Source organism: Malaya genurostris, chromosome 3 (assembly GCF_030247185.1).
Source record: "Malaya genurostris strain Urasoe2022 chromosome 3, Malgen_1.1, whole genome shotgun sequence".
NCBI lineage: Eukaryota > Metazoa > Arthropoda > Insecta > Diptera > Culicidae > Malaya > Malaya genurostris.
In genome coordinates this window covers 207,302,090-207,325,826 of record NC_080572.1, presented here as the reverse complement: position 1 = coordinate 207,325,826, position 23,737 = coordinate 207,302,090, and the positions used below count along the sequence as shown (strand labels likewise).

Here is a 23,737-nt window from a genome sequence, read left to right as displayed (position 1 = left end):
TTATATATATAAGAGCGGTAAAAATCAACGTGTTTTGTCGGTTACGTCACTTATACCATCATATATCTGGAACCAAAAGTCACAACCATTTGATCTTCGAACTTGATCAACGGCCCGACAGTAGCTTTCAAACGAGCCCAAGTTTGTTAAAATCGGATCAGCCATCTCTGATAAAATTGAGCGCGTTCAAATACAACGCTTTTTGTCGGTTACGTCACTTATACGATCATATCTCCGGAACCAAAACTCACAACCATTTGATCTTCGAACTTGATCAATAGCCCGACAGTAGCTTTCAAACGAGCCCAAGTTTGTTAAAATCGGTTCAGCCATCTCTGAGAAAATTGAGCGCGTTCAAATAGCACGATTTTTGTCGGTTACGTCACTTATACCATCATATCTCCGGAACCAAAAGTCTCAGCCATTTGATCTTCGAACTTGATCAATGGCCCGACAGTAGCTTTCAAACGAGCCCAAGTTTGTTCAAATCGGTTCAGCCATCTCTGAGAAAATTGAGCGCGTTCAAATACAACGCTTTTTGTCGGTTACGTCACTTATAGAATCATATCTCCTGAACCAAAAATCACAGCCATTTGATCTTCGAACTTGATCAATGGCCCGACAGTAGCTTTCAAACGAGCCCAAGTTTGTTCAAATCGGTTCAGCCATCTCTGAGAAAATTGAGCGCGTTCAAATATCTTCGAAAAGTGCACACACATACACACACACACACATACACACACACACACATACACACACACACACACACACAGACATTTTCCGATCTCGACGAACTGAGTCGAATGGTATATAACACTATGGGTCTCCGAGGCTCCGTTCGAAAGTCGGTTTTTCCAGCAATTCTAATACCTTTCTATAGAGAAAGGCAAAAAAGCCTTCTTAGTCCACTTAGTGAAATTTTCATATATCTTGAAAAATCACCATAGGGGGGAGTACATGAAATTTTCGAAATCGAAAAAAAATTTTTGATGCCAAAAGGCTTAGAATTGCATGAAACGTCGAGATTTAGTGTCATCTCGAAAAAAAATTTTTTTGAAAAAATCGACTTTTTGGGACTTAGAAAAAATATGAAAATTTTTCTAAGTCCCAGAAAGTTGATTTTTTCAAAAAAATTTTTTTTCGAGATGACACTAAATTTCGATGTTTTATGCAGTTTTAAGAGTTTTGGCATCAAAAAAAATTTTCGATTTTGGAAATTTCATGTACTCCCCCCTATGGTGCTTTTTCAAGATCGAAAATTGCCAAACCTTTACCACCGGGCAGCACCCCTTAAGCATGTCCGATTTAGGTCAAATTTTGCATGAAGACTTTTTTCGAGGTGCTTAAACTTTTGAGCACTAGAACTTTACGAAAATAGAGTTGATCCCAAAATTTTGGCACCCTTATATATATAAGAGCGGTAAAAATCAACGTGTTTTGTCGGTTACGTCACTTATACCATCATATATCTGGAACCAAAAGTCACAACCATTTGATCTTCGAACTTGATCAACGGCCCGACAGTAGCTTTCAAACGAGCCCAAGTTTGTTAAAATCGGATCAGCCATCTCTGATAAAATTGAGCGCGTTCAAATACAACGCTTTTTGTCGGTTACGTCACTTATACGATCATATCTCCGGAACCAAAACTCACAACCATTTGATCTTCGAACTTGATCAATAGCCCGACAGTAGCTTTCAAACGAGCCCAAGTTTGTTAAAATCGGTTCAGCCATCTCTGAGAAAATTGAGCGCGTTCAAATAGCACGATTTTTGTCGGTTACGTCACTTATACCATCATATCTCCGGAACCAAAAGTCTCAGCCATTTGATCTTCGAACTTGATCAATGGCCCGACAGTAGCTTTCAAACGAGCCCAAGTTTGTTCAAATCGGTTCAGCCATCTCTGAGAAAATTGAGCGCGTTCAAATACAACGCTTTTTGTCGGTTACGTCACTTATAGAATCATATCTCCTGAACCAAAAATCACAGCCATTTGATCTTCGAACTTGATCAATGGCCCGACAGTAGCTTTCAAACGAGCCCAAGTTTGTTCAAATCGGTTCAGCCATCTCTGAGAAAATTGAGCGCGTTCAAATATCTTCGAAAAGTGCACACACATACACACACACACACACATACACACACACACACACATACACACACACACACACACACACACACAGACATTTTCCGATCTCGACGAACTGAGTCGAATGGTATATAACACTATGGGTCTCCGAGGCTCCGTTCGAAAGTCGGTTTTTCCAGCAATTCTAATACCTTTCTATAGAGAAAGGCAAAAAGTCGTCATTTTCCGGTCCATAGCGAACGGTGCATCATGTCACTTTTAGGTCTACATTATTGATTGACTTTTAGGTATACATTATCAAGACGGAAATATATTCAGAGACTTCAAATTATTAATAAAAAATCATCCAGCTGACGTTTATCGACGGTATTTTTGGTTTTTGCAAACTTTGGTATGGAGAAGCATCACTGTGCGTCGTTTCAAGCATGACATAATTTCCCTCGGCATTTTAGAGCTAAAGCAGTATGCCTTAATAAATACATTATTAAATGAAAAAGTAAGCCTGACGTAATTTTAATATTATATTTAAATAATATTAAATATGTTAACGTGTCAAACTAAATTTCGTGTCTGTTTTAGCTAATCAGCTAAATCAGCTACGAAATTAATGGTATGGTTTATTTTCACATACTTTGGGTTGTAAATTTGCGCCAATTTTTTAAAATGTGCAAGTATCTTCACTGTACAGAAGAGAAGGTAGGATAGTAACAAATTAGTTGAAAAGTTCCGGGCCTAACACATAGATGGCGCTAGATTTGTTTCAGTCACCTTTTTCCAGTTATTACTAACCATTAAAAGACAGCTGTTAAAATTTCATGATATTTTATTCATTAGTTTGTGAGTTATTGTGCTAAGAGTGACGCTATTTTTGTTATTTTTAGAACAATTAATCAAAAACAATTTCGTGTTTTAATTTTACATTGCTTCTTGATGGAAAAATACCGTTCAAGCGAAGCAATGGCTTGAAAATTCCTATAGAAACTCCTCTCCTTCAGAAACAACAATAAAACGTTGGTTTTCTGACTTCAAACGTGGTATCAGAGACACCGATGATGCAGAACGCAGTGAACGTCCGAATGAGGCGATAACAGCAGAAAACATAAACAAATTCAAGAAATCTGACATCGTGAAGATATCAAAAGAACGTGATGGAATTATATTGCATGAGCATTTGACTATGAGAAAGCTCTGTTCTAAGTGGGTGCCGCGTTTGCTCACTGTTGACCATAAACGAGAACAGATTGATGATTCTCGATATGTGACAATGGATGAAACATGGATTTATTACTTCGCTCCGAAATCAAAACAATCGTCATCTGAGTGGATCTCGTCGAAAGCGGCTGGAATGGTTATGGCCTCGGTATTTTGGGATGTGCGAGGTGTAATATTTATCGACTATCTTGAGAAAGAAATACCATTAACAGAGAATATTATATAGCGTTATTGAAACGTTTGTAGGCTGGAATTGCAAAGAAACATCCACATACTGCAAACAAAATTTGTTTAATCAAGACAACGCACCGTGTCACAAGTCAACTGAAACAATAGCAAAACTACATGAATTGAACATCGAATTGCTCCACACCTACCGTATCGCCAGATTTGGCTCCAAGTGACTACTGGCTGTTCGCAGATCTGAAATAATGCTCGCCGATAAGAAACTTCGCACGAATGAAGAGATTATCGATGAAACTGAGGCTTCTTTTGAGGCAAAAGATAAATCGTTCTACAAAAGTGGTAGTGAAATGTTAGAGTGGCACTGGAATGATTGCATTGCTCTTGATCGATGAATAAAGTTAAATTTGAACCAAAAAACTACAAGGATCAGCCCCATGGGCTTGTTCGAGCCATTGATGTGGGCAAAGGCAACCAAAATTTCTAATGATCGACATTTTCAATTAATTGTCAAACTTTGAATCCGCAAATGCACGAGAGTCTGCTTAGATTGATCTTTATTAGGAACCAACACCGAGCACACGAACCCAGAATATAGACTCTAAGGAGTGTATCGAAAAGTAGTTAGCAACATTGATTATTGAATAAAAAAAACGAAAAAAAAACATATTTGACATAGGTTTTCGATATATTAGCATCAGCATTAGCATTAGAGACCGCCCGTGTGTTGCTATTCCGTTATTGATCTGGACCAATTGAGATTGCAAAATGATTTTTTGAAGTAACATGTTTGGGAATAACACATTGTTTCACACTGTGCAAACTGTATTGAACCATGCATGCTGATCAATACCGACGCCGGCCACGTCCGAATGCAGATCTACTTGGGAGGGAAAGGATTGTTAGTTCGATGCATGTAGCTACTAAGAACCGAGGAATCCTCTGCATTCCCACATGCATCACAGGAGAGGATACTTTGTTAGTACATGTTTTAATAATGTTATCATGTGTTTATTGCTCTGGGTAGCCGGCTACCAAGAACGTTTTTAAGTATTATCGTTTTATGTGTTACTTTGTGCTGGCAATATAATGCACGAAACAGTCAATCTCCGAAATTGACAAAACTCCGGACAGCCGGCTGTCGAGTATGCAGTCACTCGTTTATGCATCTACCTTTCGCGTTTTTTTTAGTCATGCAAAAAAACACATGCGGATTGATAAAAAAAAGGTATCATCTCACTGCTAGGTGGATTAAGCACGTTTTTATAAATGAAACTACGTGATGCAAAATAAACGAGCGAATAGGATTTAGACAAAAAAGTTGATTCATTGCATTGAAATATTCTAAACATTTATTATAAAATCATTTTAAATCACCAAACAAAGGTCAACAGTTTTCACGCGCGTCTTGATTCTTTATTATTTCCGCTTTATTATTTTAATTATTTATTGAAATTATTAATTGGTTATATTAGTTGATCTGGGCAGCCGGCTACCGAGAAAAATATTAATTTACTGTTTGAAATATTAATATCAAGTGTTTTTTACTATGTTTTCAATATACCGATATATGTTATCTCTATTATTAACTTTGTAATATAAACGGATTTGCGCAATGGTTTATTTTTATCATTCATTTTATAATCCTGAAAGACAATCAATAACATGGAAGAAGAAATTATTCCTAATGAAACTTTTCTCCGAAGCTAGACGGAAATTGAGAGATTGAATAAAGAGATGATTTAGTAAAATAGAGTAATCAGAAGTAAAACATTGAAAATATCTGATAACTGGAAGGAAAAAGAAACTCCTGCAATTGTCGCCTTTTACGACATGGAAGCAGGAACCCAGTGGATCTATTCTTGGTTCATTTTTTTCCGCCGGATTCCACACGGCATCTAGGCTGGTACAGTCCGGAGAGAGCTAATAGGTACTATCAATCTCCTAGTGGACCCCAGCCCCTCATAGGTTTTCGATATATTGTAGAAAAATTACATTTTTATGCATTTCACTGATTATATTGAAGAAAATCCTAGTTTCTGTGAAACGCTCGCTCTTTGGACTTGACATTCTTCATTAAATTCTGCACAGTTACTTTCGTGACTTTCCTGGTGGCAGCTGTCCAGTTTTTTTTAACTCCTGCATGTTTTGGGACACAGTACCTTCCTTCCGAAAGTGCCGCTTGACAATTACCCATTACCTTTAAATTGGCCGAAGATCCGGGCAGTTCGGTGGGTTGATGTCCTTTTCTACGACTTGTACATTATTTTTTGACAACCACTGTAGAACGGAGTTGGTGTAGTGGGCTGAAGCCAAATCCGGCCAGAAGATATGAGGAGACTTATGCTTTCTATACAGTGGCAGCATTCTCTTCTTCAAACATTCTTCCTCGTACACCTTGGCGTTAATTGTGCCCTTTGTGAAGAAAATCGACGACCGCAAACCATAGGTACAAATTGCTTGCCAGACCAACACCTTCTGCCCAAACTTTTCCATCGCCACCGTGGTGTCAGCGTCGTCCAGGTCCTGGTACACCGATTTCGTATAATATTGCGGTCCGGGCAACGCTCGAGAGTCTTCCTTGGCGTAGGGTTCGTCGTCGATCAGGATGCATCCGTCTTTATTCTGTAGAATCCGGTTATACAGTTTTCGCGCTCTTGTTTCGGCCTGAATTTGCTGTACCAGGGACTTTTTCGGCACCTTCTGTTTCTTGTACGTTTTCAGGGAGTTCCGAACTTTGATAAGTTGAATCATCCCGATGCTGGTGTTGAACTGCTTGGCCAAATCCCGCGTCGACGCCGATGGGTTTTTCCAGATGTACTCAACCACTTTTAAGTCCCGGCCGGGCTGGCTGGGACCCGTTTTCCTACCGAATCGGGGCAAATCCTTCATGGGAAGGGTCTTACCGAACTTCTCGATAATATTTTTGCCACTGGTGTGGTGCACTTTCACCCGTTTTGCAATTTCGTTGTACGTGACATCACTTTCTGAGCACCAAGTGTGCAGAATTTTCTTTCGAGTTTCCGGAATTTCGACTCATCATTGAAACGATAAACCGCACCGAAACCAATCGATTGCGCAGCTGTTAGTGACATGTAAACAAACATGTCACCGCAAAATACGCTGCAAAAAAATAAGCCATTTCAGAGTAATAACTGTTAGAATGTTGCTAACTACTTATCGATGTACTCCTTATTTGTCGTGATCAATAGCCCAAAGTGTATGCAATTATATGGTCGTACATGCTTGCGATACGGATATCTATATTTTAGCTTCTCTTCGCCAAGCTCATTTTCAAATTTCGTATGCAAACAGTTATTTTTATAGCGTTTTTCTACCATTACTACCATTCTGCGATTTCGGTTGAAGCGATAAACTTTTTCTCATTATCAATCTAGTTCGTCTTATATAAATTAGAAATTAATCTTAAGCACTCATAATTTATCCGGGGGTAGTTGTAAATTTCTCAGGTGAAACGACATAACACGGAACTTCATCCGAGCTTGCATGACACAAGATTAGATCATACCAATTAAAGCTTCAAATCGTTTTATGGCACTTTTTGTCTTGCTGTCTAACAACAAAATTCTGCTTATATTTATAGCTTCGGGTGCTTCCGACAGCTTCGCTTTTGCATCGATTGACCAATCAGAGCGATGCTTTCCCTTTGATATATCGCTTACTCCTTCCAAACCGTCGAGTATGGCAGGGAAATGCGGTATGCCGGAGATATTTTGCAGACAAAATAGGCCACTGCTAGCTATTAATCAACATTTCAATGATACGCATTCAAAAATACATGGCTATGAACATTCAAATCGATACGTAGAAATATTTCCAATCAAATGGTGACATAATATCAATAATTGATACAAAATTGACTGAGCTGTAATTGTTCAAAACCTGACCACATTTCTACGTGTATTTTTCTTGAGTTTCTAATTTTCACCCCTATAAAGAAAACAAAAATGTGTTCCACATTAAAAATCGTGCCCGCGACTTGTGAGTCCTTGTGTTATATTTCTATATCCTTCTTTGCTAAGCCGGTCGCTGCCGAACTGTTAGACTATTGAAGGCAGATTGTTTGGAAAATTCTACCCGATATTAAACAGTCAATAGAACGAAACACACAGTAAAGATGGTTATTTGTGAACAAAAAAATCATTCGGAGGCAGGACCTACGTTCTTATACACTTTGACTTTACGTCAATCAAACCAAAATTTATAAATCGGTCAAAAATCGGCTGCCTAAACAAGGAAAAAGTTGAAAAGCGCTAAAAATTTAAATACTCACTTAGAAATCAATGGACTATATAACTCTATAACCCTTTTTGTGAACCATCATCGATGCAAAAATGCAATAATTTTTCACCCAAAAAATACCTGTGTTTTAAAATTAACGCTTAGCTTGTTTATAAATTATATCGCAAAAAAAAAAAATTTATGTCCGAAAAATAATGCAACAATCTTCAACGCATTTAAAACTTGTTTTAAGTTTTCTGGTAGAGCAAAAAATATCGAAACCGAAATGATACAGGTAGAATCCTTAGTATATGAACAAAACCACTACTAGTTCGATCTACAGGAAGACTAAATCGTTGTTCGGTTTTTCAGTCGTCTAGCTCCGTATGAAAAAGCTCCTTGCTTCCTGCATGGTCGTCCTTGGAAGAAAGACAAAACGTCTATTCGAGTGTGCCCACATCCCCACATGCTGAATGAATACAATCTCAAAGTAAGCTATTCATGCAAAATGAAATTCGGAACTCCTGCTGACAATCCGATTTCACCAGTTCCTGAACGTTAAAAATGCTGGCTGACGTGGACAGTGGACAAAACCCGTTGATTTCGGTTGTCAAGTCTGTAGTTAATAATCGGAGATTCTGAAATACGCTGCTGGACTATAATGCGGTAGAATTTCTTTTTTTTGCCGGTTATCGAAAGAAGTAAAATACACTACAGGATACGACTAGCAGAGCTTCGAACAGAACGAACCGTGTCAGATGTGCCAGCCATTCAAGCATTGTTGCAGTAGAATAGAAAACAGTTCAAACTTCGGAATTGCTGCAGCTATGCAACAGGGAAACATTGTTTATGCGAACTGCACGAGCTCGTACGAAACTCGAAGAATAATGTGAGAGATTTTCTTTATCGAATTATTCAGTCAAGTCGGTATTCCACAGAGACCACATTCCATTCCGATCACCGCAAAGTGATTACCTGACCGAGACCACATTTCAACAGGATTTAAATTACGCCAGTTATCCTGCAACGGAAGTGTACGGGTCGGGTTGATATATGAGCCTGAGAAGAAGTCATCTTGGTTCGGCCTCAAATGGCACACAATAGAAAAAGCATCACATCTGTTCTTTGATTCACAAAGGCAAAGGTGCTATTCTTGGGCTCAGTAATTACATAAATCTGCGTTAGCAGCTTCCAACATTTCCCAGTCAAGCGGAGTGCAATAGACAAATGCATCCGAAGGAAAATACGATTGCGATGAGACCCGGCACAACAGTAATTCAATCTTGTTCAGCAAATCGAATGCAACAGATATGATATGCATTCACTCCTCGTCATCTCCTGGGGGCTAGCAATCGCCTCGAGCAACCAGGAGAATATCCCAGATGTTAGTTTTGATTATGAAAGGCTGTTTTTCAGGATGCCGAAGAAGAGTAGTATGTGAGTGTGTGTGTGACAATAATAGTTTGTATTTTCTGCCGGTTTGCAGTCTGATACAGGTAGGGGAAATATCGTTCTTTTGATGACACGACAGCTCCGTTGTTTCAAGCAGTGATTAGATTACCACTTGAGCTTCCGATGAGTTTTGAATTGAATAACTAAGATGTTGTGAAACGATCTGATTCTAATGATGAGTTATTATTTTTTCTTCTTTGATTGATTTGATTTGAGTATCTCGGGCGGAACGTACATGGCCGCAATTTGTAGAACTCAGCAAAGCTAAAATCAATTAAAATCGAACTGAAAACACCTTTCTCAAGTGACGAGGTACTTTAAGTTGGGATCGTAACACTGCCTGTGTCTGTTATCTGCCTCTTCCACGATGCAATTTTCGTGATACCATTTTCATGTACACCCTTCTGTTCAATGGCCGGCCGTTACGACAACTCGATACTGTGTACCGATCCGAGGAAAGACACCGGGATGCAATGTTGTTACCCAGAGAAGGTTGAAATACTTTGTTTCCACTCCCCACACGGGGCCCGGCGGTGTGTTCTCGGAGTGTCATTGTTGGATTACAGAGTACAAGTCTGTGTCAACGGATTATTTATAGCTTTTTTGCCACCCCGTCCTGTGCCACCGTACGGAATTTCCAGCATTGCCGCCTTCTTTTATTAATGTACCACCGGGAGGTTAGGTTATCCTGGCGCAGAAGGAACAGGCAGTCGCCGGCAACCGTGAGGTTTCTTCGGGTGAGAACTACCTTGTGGGAAGCATAAAATAGTTGCCTTGGCTGGGTTTGTGTTTATGTAGCTGGTAATAATCGTACTCATAAACCGTTTTACATTCTGGAAATTAAATTAAATGAATGCAGGCATCCTAGTAATGCCGGTGCAAAAGTTCTCGCGCTACTGGCACTCAGACTGGTGCCACTTGCATGTGGGATTAAGAGTGCTTTTGCACTAATGAGTTCATCTATTTTCATGGATGAAAGGTAGTTTTCGCCAGAAATTAACTCCATTTAATTGGGTGCTGAAGGTTGCTGTTTTATATAAATGGTAAATATTTGACGATACGGGCTGGATCCGCTTATAAATTTCAAATCGTTTTCAATTAGTGAAATTAGTGGCAAAGTTGGTACGCATCGTTATTCGTTTACATGAGTTTACATCATCACTAATGTTTTTAGAAGCCTTTTTTCTGGGTGTTTTAGTCTAATTGTCACTGCTTTTAACTACTCTGTAAATAATAAGTGTAGAACTAGGGTGGCCACCTCAGATGCATCTTTCACCTGATTTCAATTTTATTGGGGTAAACGATTGAAGTCGTTCTTTAGTACTGACTATACCATATTACTAGCACTTTTTTTGAATTATCTAACCATTTAACTCAAGCTATCAATATTCTCACAGAAAGTGAAAAAAATCACTTTCAAAACCCCAACTATGTTTTTATTCTTAAATAACTATTTATTGGAATATGAATTAAAATTAAATTATTAAGAATTAAATTGTGTTTTCATCCACAAGTAGTGACTTTTCAGTCCTATTATAAACATTATTTGGTTATTACCATGAAGACATCATTTGCTTCCGCAATTCTGAGATTTTTGTGTAGGGAAAATTCTAAACCTACTTATATTGTATAATGGGGAAAAAGAACTTATACACTAACTTACTATTTAACAGTTCGGCTGAAAAGTTCGTATCGTTTAATAGAAACACATATTTTTTTGCCAAAATTCGTTTTTATTATTCAACATAATTGCCATCAGAGGCGATACAGCGATTATAGCGATCTTCCAACTTTTCGATACCTTTTTTGTAGTACGATTTGTCCTTTGCCTCAAAATAGGCCTCAGTTTCAGCGGTTACCTCTTCATTGCTTCTAAATTTTTTTTACCAGCGAGCATTCTCTTGAGGTCTAAGAACAGGAAAAAGTCACTGGGGGCCAAATCTGGAGAATACGGTAGATGAGGGAGCAATTCGAAGCCCAATTTGTTCAATTTCAGCATGGTTTTTCGTTGTTGTTTTTGATCGATTGTGAGCTCACGCGGCTCACCCATTTTGCACAAAGCTTTCTCATATCCAAATATTCGTGAATGTCCAACACGTTCCTTTGATATCTTTAGGGTGTCAGCTATCTCGATCAACTTCACTTTACGGTCATTGAAAATCATTTTGTGGATTTTTTCACGTTTTCATCGGTAACAGCCTCTTTTGGATGTCCACTGCGTTCATCGTCTTCGGTGCTCATATGACCAGTACGAAATTTTGCAAACCACTTACGAATTGTTGCTTCGCCCGGTGCAGAGTCTGGATAACACTCATCAAGCCATTTTTTGGTATCGGCGGCACATTTTCATCAAAAAGTAGTGTTTCATCAACACACGAAATTCCTTTTTTTCCATTTTTTTCACAATAACAAAAGTAGCTTCACTCAAAATGCAATATCTCACAATCTAATAATCAGACAGCTGTCAAATTTATACACGTATCTTTTGAAGGTTTGTACTAACTGAAAATGGTATGGATTTAATTCTAGTGGCGCCCTCTAATAGAAACGATACGAACTTTTCAGCCGATCTGTTAATACAGAGAGCGAATCGATTCAATTGAAGGTTGCATCGATTTTTGTCGGAATTTGCTTACAATATTATGTGACATTACATTTAATGGTTCTATATTTGTGAGTCTGTATGACTCATTTGTACTAAACCAGGGAGGACGCTTCAAAATCATTTTCAAAATTTTATTCGTTATCCTTTGAAGCGTTTTCTGCCTGGTGGAACAAAAACTTGACCAAATTGATACTGTATAAAGCATGGCTGGTCTGAAAATTTGTTTATAAATTAACAATTTGTTTTTTAGACAGAGCTTAGAATTTCTGTTTATAAGAGGATATAAACATTTAATATATTTATTAGACTTTGCCTGGATTCCTTCAATGTGATCCTTGAAAGTGAGTTTTTTGTCATACGTTAAACCTAAGTATTTAGCTTGATCAGACCATGTCAATTCCAAGCCATTCATTTTGAGAATGTGATTATTCTTTGGTTTAAGAAAATAAGCTCTTGGCTTATGAGGAAAGATAATTAATTGCGTTTTTGCTGAGTTTGGTTTAATTTCCATTTTGACAGATAATCACTGAAAATATTAAAACTTCTTTGAAGGCGACTGCAGATCACTCTTAGATTTCTACCTGTGGCTAACAGACTTGTGTCATCACAGAATAGCGATTTCTGACAACCAACGGGTAGATTTGGAAGATCAGAAGTGAAAATATTATACAAGATTGGAGTACGGGTAGCAATTCAGATTTACAATTCTGATAGCTACCCTGAAGAGTACGATCAGTTAAATAATTTTGAATCATTTTGATCAAATAAATAGGAAACTGGAAATCAGACATTTTTGCTATTAAACCTTTGTGCCAAACACTGTCGAATGCTTTTTCTATGTCTTGAAGAGCAACTCCAGTGGATAACCCAGAAGTTTTATTTGCTTTTATCATGTTCGTTACTCTGACAAGTTGATGAGTAGTTGAATGTTCATGACGAAATCCATACTGCTCTGGTAGAAAAATTGAATTCTCGTTTATATGAGACATCATTCTCAACAAGATATTTTTTTTCAAAAAATTTACTGATAGAAGGAAGTAAGCTAATTGGCCGATAACTTGATGTTTCTGCTGGGTTTTTTATCAGGTTTGAGGATAGGAATTACTTTAGCGTTTTTCCATCTTTTTGGGAAGTAAGCTAATGAAAAACACTTGTTGTAAATTTTAACCAGGAGTCTCAAGGCAACATCGGGAAGATTTTTAATAAGAATATTAAAAATTCCATCATTACCAGGAGCCTTCATGTTTTTAAGTTTCCTAATAATTGATTTAATTTCATCAAAATTCGTCTCAATAATGTCATCTTGTGATAACACTTGGGTTGAAATATGATCATATTTCAGTGAGATTTCATTTTCAATAGGACTCACAACGTTCAAATTAAAATTGTGGACACTCTCGAACTGCTGAGCAAGTTTTTGAGCTTTTTCGCCATTTGTAAGACGTATTTGATTTCCTTCCTTGAGAGCAGGAATTGGTTTCTGAGGATTCTTAAGAACCTTAGAAAGTTTCCAGAAAGGTTTAGAATATGGTTTAATTTGTTCAACTTTTTTGGCGAAATTTTCATTTTGCAAAAGAGTAAATCTATGATTAATTTCTTTTTGTAAATCCATAACTATGTTTTTCATAGCAGGATCACGAGAACGCTAATATTGTCGTCGACGAGCATTCATCAACCGAATGAGCAGTAGAAGATTGTCATCGATGATAGGAGAATTTAATTTAGTTTGAGCTTTGGGAACTGAAAGATTTCTAGCTTCGATAATGGAATGATTCAAATTATCAATTGCTGTGTCGATGTCCGCAGAATTTTCTAAAATAGTTTCATAATCCACATGATTTTCAATGTGAGATCTGTAATCGAACCAATCTATGATAATTAAATATAGAACTAATTGGCTTCATTAAAGGTTCGTTGGAAAGTCTGAATGTTACAGGAAGATGATCTGAGTCAAAGTCAGCATGTGTAATCGGTTCACTTCAAATGTGACTTTGATCTGTTAGAACCAGATCAATTGGAGACGTGTTTTTCACGGAAGAGAAACAAGTCGGATTACTGGGATGAAGAACTGTGAAGTAACCAGCTGAGAGTTGATTATAAAGCATTTTACCATTACTGTTATTTTGCCTACAATTCCACTGGACATGCTAGCATTTAGGTCCCCTATTATAAAAAATTTCGGTCGATATCTTGTGAGTTTTTGCAAATCGCCTTTAAAGAAATTTAATTGTTCGCCGGAATGGCAAATATGCTCCAGCGATGAAATAAATTCCATGAATGGTTTCAACTTCGATTCCCAAGCTTTCAATAACTTTAGTATTGAAAGAAGGTAAAATTCGATGTTTAATTTGCCGTTGGACAAAAATGGCAACTCCACCACCCATTCCAGTAAACCTGTCAAATCGATGAGTCACGAAATGTGGATTACTTTTCAATTTGACATTTGGTTTAAGAAAAGTTTCTGTCACAATAGCAATATGAATTTTGTGAACTTTGAGAAAATTATAAAATTCATCTTCACTCGATTTCAAAGATCGAGCATTCCAATTTAAAATATTCAAACAAAATATTTCAAATATTTAACATCACTGTTAAATTTCAAATTCATTACAATATTATTTGCAAATTGCCATCCGATTTGAAATGCTGAAAAAGTGATGAAGTCGAATTCGTTCGGATGGTCATTTGAAAAAGTTGATCTTGTAGGTAGATCATTTTATTTTCAGTTATATCGCCTAAATCGACTTCATTTAAAGAAGCGAATGGCATTGATGGAATATTGGTAGGTAGACTGCCATTAGAACTGTCATTGGGAGAAGATGATTTGGCCGATCTACCTATTAATAAATTGTTTTCGTTAGAAGATGAACTGCAAAGCGTTCCTGTGTTTTGTTTATTTACATTAGATGAATTCAGTAGTAGATTTCTACCTGTTACACTAGCGTAACTGACGTTAGAAGAAGATGATGACGAGGTCGATCTACCTGTCAATGAACTGTTTTCGTTAGAAGACGAATTGGAAGGCGTACCTGTTTTTTGTTGTAAATTCTAGGAAATAAGTGCCTTAGAAGAATTAGGCGTGGCATTTGTAACGTTTTTTTTTTTATTTTCAGGTATGTTCTGTAAATTTAAGGTCGTTCATTTGACTTGTTGTCTAAGCGAACGAGCGTTTAAAATTTTTGGCTTGACAGGACATTTCAAATAATTGGATTTATGATTTCCATCGCAATTTGAACATGAAAATTTATCAGTGGTTTCATTCATTGGACAAACGTCTTTCGAATGCGATTAACCACAATTCAAACATCGTATGTCCATAAGACAATTTTTGGTTCCATGGCCGAAGCCTTGGCAACGACGACATTACATTAAGTTTGCAATACAATTATGCCGTTTATAATGTTCCCAATGAATTTTAATGTGGGAAATGAACGTACTTTTTCTAAAGTTTTCAAATTGTTTACGTCACTTCGATTGAAGTGTATTAGGTAAAGTTCATGGGAAATTCCAGAACGTCGTTTAGAAGTACCATTCGCTCTTTTTTTCATAAATATTACTTGGGAAGGGACAAAACCAAGCCATTATTTTAGTTCATTTTTAATTTCATCAATACTTTGATCATTTGATAAGACTTTCAAGACAGCCTTGAAAAGTCTGTCTGATTTTATATCATATGAATAAAATTTATGAAGTTTCTCGGACAAATATCGGATAAGACGTTCGTAATCTTTCAATTCATCAACCAAGACTCGCCATTCTCCTCTTCGTCCGATTTGAAATGAGTCTTTTACTTCCGGGAGAAAAGTAGAAATCTCAGTACGGAATGCTTTGAAGTCGGAAATCATCACCGTCACTGGTGGCATAGATTGTTGATTCTTCCCAGAACGACAAGCGTCCATTTTGGGAATTTTTGAAAAATTTTCTTCTATGTCGCTACAATCGGATTCAGAAAGAATCTCGTAAATATTGTTAGACGGCATAGGATCAACGGAAGGGAAATCCGTCCTTTGTCTTTTATTTTTACATTCAGATTCTATAAGATCGTGAATGTTACTAGTAAAATGTTGAATAACGGATTGTGATTTATTCCGTATTGAATTATTTTTAGCCTTAGGCTTGTTGCCTTTCCGGTTGGACGCAGGCATTTTTGAAATGAATGAAATTTAAAATTAATTAACTAGGCTTAATTAGTCTTCGATTAGACTCCTAGTTTGGAAAAGTCTTGATAAAGACTGATTAGTTCGAAGAATAGTTCTTTGAATAGTTAGCCCTAAAAAGGCTGATTAATTTCTTAGTCACTCTAATATCACTCTTTGTATAGCCTTGAGAAAGGCTGACTAATTGTTAGTCTTTAAAAAGATTGATAGTGATTCAGGTAGCCTTGAAAAAGACTGAAGCCTTGAATCAATGAAACTCTAGGTACCCAGAAAACAATTCCAGGAGCCAAAAGTTATACGCGTGCGGTGCGAACGACTTTTCAAAACCGACTGGATCCCAACTAGGTTAGTTTTAGTTCCGAGAGAGCATTTTTACAGCTTAAAAGTACACACCTGTTCTGTATTTTAAAATTTCTAAGGACTGGTTAATCACTTGAAGCCCTTCTTTTTTTCCACCTAGTAGTGTAGTTATGCCTTTCTCGTTATCTATTTATGCGGACGTGAAAAGTTCCGTTTTTGAGTTTTTGGTCGCGTTCCGGTACAAGAAAAAATTTAATTTAGAAACTAAAGTGAGGGTCCGTAAATCGAATCGGTTTCCATTATTTGGATTTAGTTTCGAAGAGAAGTTTTGGTTTTGAGGATTTCAGAACGGGTGTGATGAGTTTGCGTCCGAAACCAAAGATGGTTTCAAAATCAAAGATGGCGACTTCTGGTTCATCGAAATTCTACGATAATCCTTACAATTTGGTATTTTCTGAACGAGTTTGATAAGTCGATTGGATATGTTGCTCGAATATCAAAAATGAAACGAACGCCAATGATCATCGTTCGCTTCCCTTCGCCTTTGTTCGATAATCGCTCTGATATTCGGACTTGTCCGTATATTCCGGTGCGAACGAAGCCGACGCTGCTTCGTTGCTCGCATGAAGATCTTTTCCTTGAAGTTGTTTTAAATAAAGGGATGGCTTTTTGGTAAATTGGTTTCCCGTCAAAACATTTATTTTTCGTTAAAGGCCTACGTTTCGAAGGTTATACCTTCATCTTCAGGGCAACTGTAATTTTATGTATTATTTAGTCACAATTTTTTTTCACAAAATACAATAATTTTACAAAATGTACTCACAACGACTACAAATATTTTTCGTCAAGTATGATGAAACATTTATAATATTTGGTTGAAAAACGGCTACACTAAAACACAAAAACGAGACATACGAATGCAATTTGTTTTGAAATTTTAATTCGAATTATTTGTTTTGCCAAAAACTTACACAAGCACTTTCCATTTTCAGTTCTTTCCTGCCAAAAGTTAAAATGTTTTTGATGCAGCTGACTGCAAAATGGCCCCTCCTCTCAGCAATCGTTTCCTTCGATGGCTAATTTTTCGAACGAGGTCAAGGATTCGATCACTGTTTCACAGTGGAACTGTAGAAGTATCATCCCGAAAATAGAAATCCTTTTAAATACTTAGTAAATAATCTGAAATGTGACGCATTTGCATTGTGCGAAACTTGGTTAACTTCTGATGTATCACTAAACTTCCACGATTTTAACATTATTCGCCTGGATCGAGATAATCCCTACGGAGGAGTACTTTTGGGGATAAAAAAGTGCTATTCCTTCTTTCGAATTAACCTCTTCTCGATATCAGGTATTGAAGTTGTCGCATGTCATGTCACAATTAAAGGCAAGGACCTTTGTATTGCTTCCATCTATATTCCCCCTAGAGCCTCAGTTGGGTACCACTGGGTCAGCAGTATCATGCAACTTCTTCCCGCACCGACGTTAGTTTTAGGAGACTTTAACTCTCACGGTACGGGATGGGGTTGTCTTCATGATGATAACAGATCAGCTATGATCCATGATATTTGCGACAACTTCAATATGACAATCTTGAATACGGGAGAAATGACACGAATTCCCGCACCACCAGCAAGACCAAGTGCGCTGGACTTATCCCTTTGCTCGACATCGCTACGGTTGGATTGCACGTGGAAGGTAATCCCTGATCCCCACGGTAGCGATCATCTGCCTATCGTAATTTCAATCGCCAGCGGATTAACACCATCGGAAACAATCAATGTTTTGTATGACCTCACACGAAATATTGATTGGAAATGCTACGCAATATCGATATCTGAGAAACTAGAAACAACACAAGAACTTCCTCCGGAGGAAGAGTATACGTTTATGGCTGGCTTGATTCTCGACACTGCGATTCAAGCTCAGACGAAACGTGTACCCGGCGCGAATACCAACATTCGTCCTCCCAACCCGTGGTGGGACAAATAGTGCTCATCACTGAACGCGGAAAGATCTTTAGCATTCAAAAAGTTCAGAAAATATGGAACACCTGATAATTATAGAAATTACGCAGCACTAGATAAGCAAATGAAGAACTTAGTTAAAGCAAAGAAACTAGGTTACTGGCGACGGTTTGTTGACGGATTAACAAAAGAAACATCGATGAGCACTCTTTGGAACACAGCCCAACGAATGCGCAACCAAAACACAACGAACGAAAGCGAGGAATATTCTAACCGCTGGATATTCGATTTCGCTAAAAAAGTATGTCCTGATTCTGTTCCGGAACAGAAGATATCCCGCGCCGCGACTTCGAATACAAACGAAACACCGTTTTCGATGGTAGAGTTCTCACTTGCGCTCTTGTCGTGTAACAATAAAGCCCCGGGGTTAGACAGAATTAAATTCAACTTGTTGAAAAATCTTCCTGACTCTGCCAAAAGGCGCTTGCTGAATTTATTTAACAAGTTGCTCGAGGGTAATATTGTTCCACACGACTGGAGACAAGTGAGAGTTATCGCCATTCAAAAACCTGGGAAACCAGCTTCCGATCACAATTCGTATCGGCCGATTGCTATGCTTTCCTGTATCCGGAAGTTGTTCGAAAAAATGATTCTCTTCCGTCTAGACAATTGGGTCGAGACTAATGGTTTACTTTCAGATACACAATTTGGCTTCCGCAGGGGTAAAGGAAAGAACGATTGTCTTGCGTTGCTCTCAACCGAAATTCAAATGGCATTAGCTCGTAAAGAACAAATGGCATCAGTATTTCTAGATATCAAGGGGGCTTTTGATTCAGTTTCTATAAATATCCTATCTAAGAAGCTGCACCAGCATGGTCTTTCGCCGGTTTTGAACACCTTTTTATATAATCTATTGTCCGAGAAACACATGTATTTTGCACATGGTGATTTGTCGACAATACGATTCAGTTACATGGGTCTTCCTCAGGGCTCATGCTTAAGCCCCCTTTTATACAATTTTTACGTAAACAACATTGATGAATGTATCAACACATCTTGCACGCTAAGACAACTTGCCGACGACAGCGTTGTGTCCATTATAGGACCCAAAGCTGCCGATCTCCAAGGACCATTACAAGATACCCTCGACAACTTGTCGACGTGGGCTCTTCAAATGGGTATCGAGTTTTCTACGGAGAAAACTGAGCTGGTCGTATTTTCAAGAAAGCGAGAACCAGCACAATTACAGCTTCAACTAGGGGGTGAAACCATAGCTCAGGTCTTCACATTTAAATATCTCGGGGTCTGGTTCGACTCCAAAGGCACCTGGGGAGGTATCTGAAACAAAAATGCCAGCAGAGAATCAATTTTCTTCGCACAATAACCGGAACTTGGTGGGGTGCCCACCCAGGAGATCTGATCAGGCTGTAGCAAACAACGATATTGTCCGTAATGGAATATGGATGCTTCTGCTTCCGATCCGCCGCGAACACCCATTTCATTAAACTGGAAAGAATTCAGTATCGTTGTTTGCGTATTGCCTTAGGTTGCATGCAGTCGACTCATACGATGAGTCTCGAAGTGCTCGCGGGCGTCCTACCGTTGAAAAATCGATTCTGGGATCTCTCATATCGATTGCTAATCCGATGCGATATCTTGAATCCAATGGTGATTGAAAACTTCGAAAGGCTTATCGAGCTTAATTCTCAGACCCGTTTTATGTCCTTGTATTTTGATTACATGGCTCAGAATATTAATCCTTCTTCGTTTGTTTTCAACCGTGCTCATTTCTTGGATACTTCTGATTCTACTGTGTTTTTCGACACATCCATGAGAGAAGAAATTCGTGGAATCCCGGATCACGTACGCCCTCAAGTGGCCCCAAATATTTTTTATAATAAATTCAGAACAGTCAACTGTGAAAAGATGTTTTACACTGACGGATCAAACATCAACAGGTCCACAGGCTTCGGAATCTTCAATCAGAACATCACCGCTTCGTACAAACTCAGTGATCCGGCTTCAGTCTACGTCGCAGAATTAGCTGCTATTCAGTACACCCTTGAGATCATTGAAGCCTTGCCCAAAGACCATTACTTCATTGTCACGGACAGTCTAAGTTCAATAGAAGCTCTCCGCGCAGTGAAGCCAGGAAAGTATCCCCCATATTTCCTGGGGAAAATACGGGAACACTTGCGAACTTTATCTGAACGGTCTTATTTAATATCGTTAGTCTGGGTCCCTTCGCATTGTTCCATTCCGGGCAATGAAAAGGCAGACTCATTGGCTAAGGTGGGCGCATTAGAAGGTGATATTTACGAAAGACCAATCTGCTTCAATGAATTTTTCAGTATCTCTCGTCAGAAAACTCTCGAAAGTTGGCAAACTTCATGGAGCAATGGCGAACTGGGACGATGGTTGCATTCCATTATCCCTAGGGTATCGACGAAACCTTGGTTCAGGGGGATGAACGTGAGTCGTGACTTCATTCGTGTGATGTCTCGGCTCATGTCAAACCATTACACATTCAACGCGCATCTCCGGCGTATTGGAATCGTGGAGAGCGGTCTCTGCGCTTGTGGTGACGGTTATCAGGACATCGAGCATGTCGTATGGACGTGTACGGAGTATCGTGACGCCAGGTCTTTATTAAAGGACTCCCTAAGGGCCCGAGGTAGACCACCTGAAGTTCCGGTCCGAGATGTGTTGGCTAGTCGGGATATCTCTTATATGCTTCTTATATACCAGTACCTCAAACACATTAATATCCAAGTGTAATCTGTTATACCTCGCTCAGAAAGTATAATCTCCACCTACAGATTCGACACTAACATCCGCCCGATTCTCTCGATCACCGTCCCTGTCCACCATCTTCATTGGAACTAACAAGATCTTTTTTTGTCACTAACTTTTCGTTTCCCCTTCCCCCGTCTCTTCACCATCTCGATGGCAACTAATTAGATCTCTGTAGTTTTCAGACATTTTGTTTCCATACCCCCTATTTACCTCGGTTTTCACAATATTTACTTTTTTTATTTTTTCATCTCTTCGTAACATCACCATCACCGCCTACGGTCTTACGCTCCAGTCGATGACCAGCATGCGGGCCACCCGCCGGGCCTTCGTAGCCTGGGGGTGTTTCCCGCGGACCCACACGAACTGAAAGGAAGCGGCCATAGATAGCACCAACTGGAAGTCATGCAATATTCAATTCACCGACCACTGCCGAACGCCAGCTAAAAGCTTTTTCCAAAAATTCTAGACGACATAATCTAATGATACTATTCTAGTTTTAAGTTAGTCGTTAATTAAGATTAGGAAATACCCTTGGCATCTTAGAGCTTAAGCAGTGTGCCTAAAAATATATATTATACTATTGAATAAAAAAAAAAACAAGCACTTTCCACGCACATCGACTTCAATTGAGCACTGAAATATTGCAAGCAGCGAATATGGAAGATCCTATGTGTTTATTATTAATGCAACGCGTTAGAATCACCTAAATTGTAACTATTTCTTGTTAATATATGTGCTTCTTTAAAAGGACAATTAATCCACTAGAAGCACACTTTTCATTTTTGTCATATTTAGTATAGCTCTCTATTAATAAATCTTACTTCAAGAAATTTAATATTTTCAGCCATTTTAGATATAGTATAGTAGTATTTCAATATTTGTTTTGTAATTGTTGTTGCCAATAGCTGAAAATGGTGCCCATTACCAGGGGGCTCAAATACGAGGCTTTTGGTGTGGGGGAGAGTAGAAGGTTTACAAAAAAAAATTACTGATGTTGTAACTGATTGTATGATCAACGTGTTTCATTGTTTTATAATTTCAATTCAACAGCTGACAACCGTCAAGTGACTTTGTAATTTGATCAATGAAACTGTACGATTACTAAAGTACGATTTCTAAATTGGGCACATGAAATAAAACTGTTGGAAGGATTTCTTTCTTTTTGTTCATCATTGGAATGATGAAAGAACCTTCACTCTTAGTTGTTCGGTTCAGATTGATTTTATTGAAATGTTCTAAACTTAAACTAACCTGTTCTACGATGTACATAAAAGGTGGGAGGAGCCAGTTACAATACTTTCGTTAAATAAATTGTTAGCGGGAAAGAGGAAAAAGAGAGAGAATATCGATTGGTGCATCAATGCAAAAGAAGGCGATTGAACCTATAGCGCATTACGCAAGGGAAAGAAATGTCGCATTGGCGGATACCCGGGTAGGTGTAAATAGCAAACAAAGGTCAAAATAATAACAAATTTTACCATCATATCTTGGCTTGATGTCTCTGTGTTGTCAGAGTGATACTTGATATTTTCGTGATATTTCATCAAGGGGTCAAGACATTGTACAATATCTGTTCAACATCAAAATTAGTTATAATATCTTATTTCGTTATTGATGAGCTATTTCAATTTCATTAAGTAAATTGACCCAGTAGTTTTATCTTCAAATAAAATACCATTTAATAAACTGCATCAGAATTTGATAAGATAAATACTTAAGATATTACTCTATTCTAAATGCTAGAATATAAAATAATGAACAAATTCATCTTCTATAAATATTTTGTTCTTGGTTTGATATTACAATGACAGAATTTTTTATTTTGTTGCTATTTTCTCATGCAGGCTTTGTTATGATTTTTGATATTTTAACTCTTATTTCAAACTAAATAATGTTAATTTCTACCATTGAGATGTTTGATTTTAATGACAGAATTTGGTATTGGTTTGCAAATCACTTCTACCCGGGTAGTGTGGGAAGCTTGCTTAGCTCGCCGTGTGCAGCATATGTTGCAACACGGCCGGCTAGCATGGGAACTTAATGTGAACCATATGGCTGGTTCTTGGGAAATGTAACGATCGTCAAGTGTTTTTACGACCTGTTACTAATTTGGATGCATGGTACTTGAAGGATAAAGAATGTAAGGATTGGTGTTTGGGATTTTAGTTCATGTTCGGTTTTAGTTTATGATCTGTGATCAGAGAAGGATTGGTTAGAGATTGTGTGAATGCTGGAATGTGGGAAAGTGTTTCGTTTGGGTTAGTCGGTTCAATATTATCATGCCACAAAACAGTTTTGCGAAGTTTACACTGCTAACCTTAGAACGCTCATAGGGATACATATTTTATACCAGCAAAATGAAGGTAAATAGGAAATTTTTACGTAATTCAGGGACATGAATATTTCATAGTAAAATTGACCAAACCCATAGATTATTAAAGAAGCTTCTTTACAAAGGGAAAAAAACGGTATCATTTATTTGTAAATGCAATGCAATTTAGTAGTTTTAAAGAGATTTTAATTCTGAGGAACAAATGTTTACCATGGAAGCGATTACGTATAGAAAAAGTCACGAGTGCGTTCCAGGGTTAAGCTGCTCTCATCGCTACGATTGATTATGAACGCACTAAGAGAAATCCAACCCAGGATCCAGGCCCGTACCGGAATGAAAAAAATAAAGATGCTTGCTAATTTATAAAGTATCGCGTATGACTTAAGATCTTTGACATAT

The 23,737-nt window shown here is 38.0% G+C and overlaps 1 protein-coding gene across 7 annotated transcripts in view; it reads right to left on the bottom strand.

Annotated features, from left to right (window-relative positions):
- The window catches only part of LOC131435566 (potassium voltage-gated channel protein Shal), a 556,411-nt gene that overhangs the window by 292,779 nt on the left and 239,895 nt on the right, over positions 1–23,737 (bottom strand). The window lies entirely within an intron of this gene.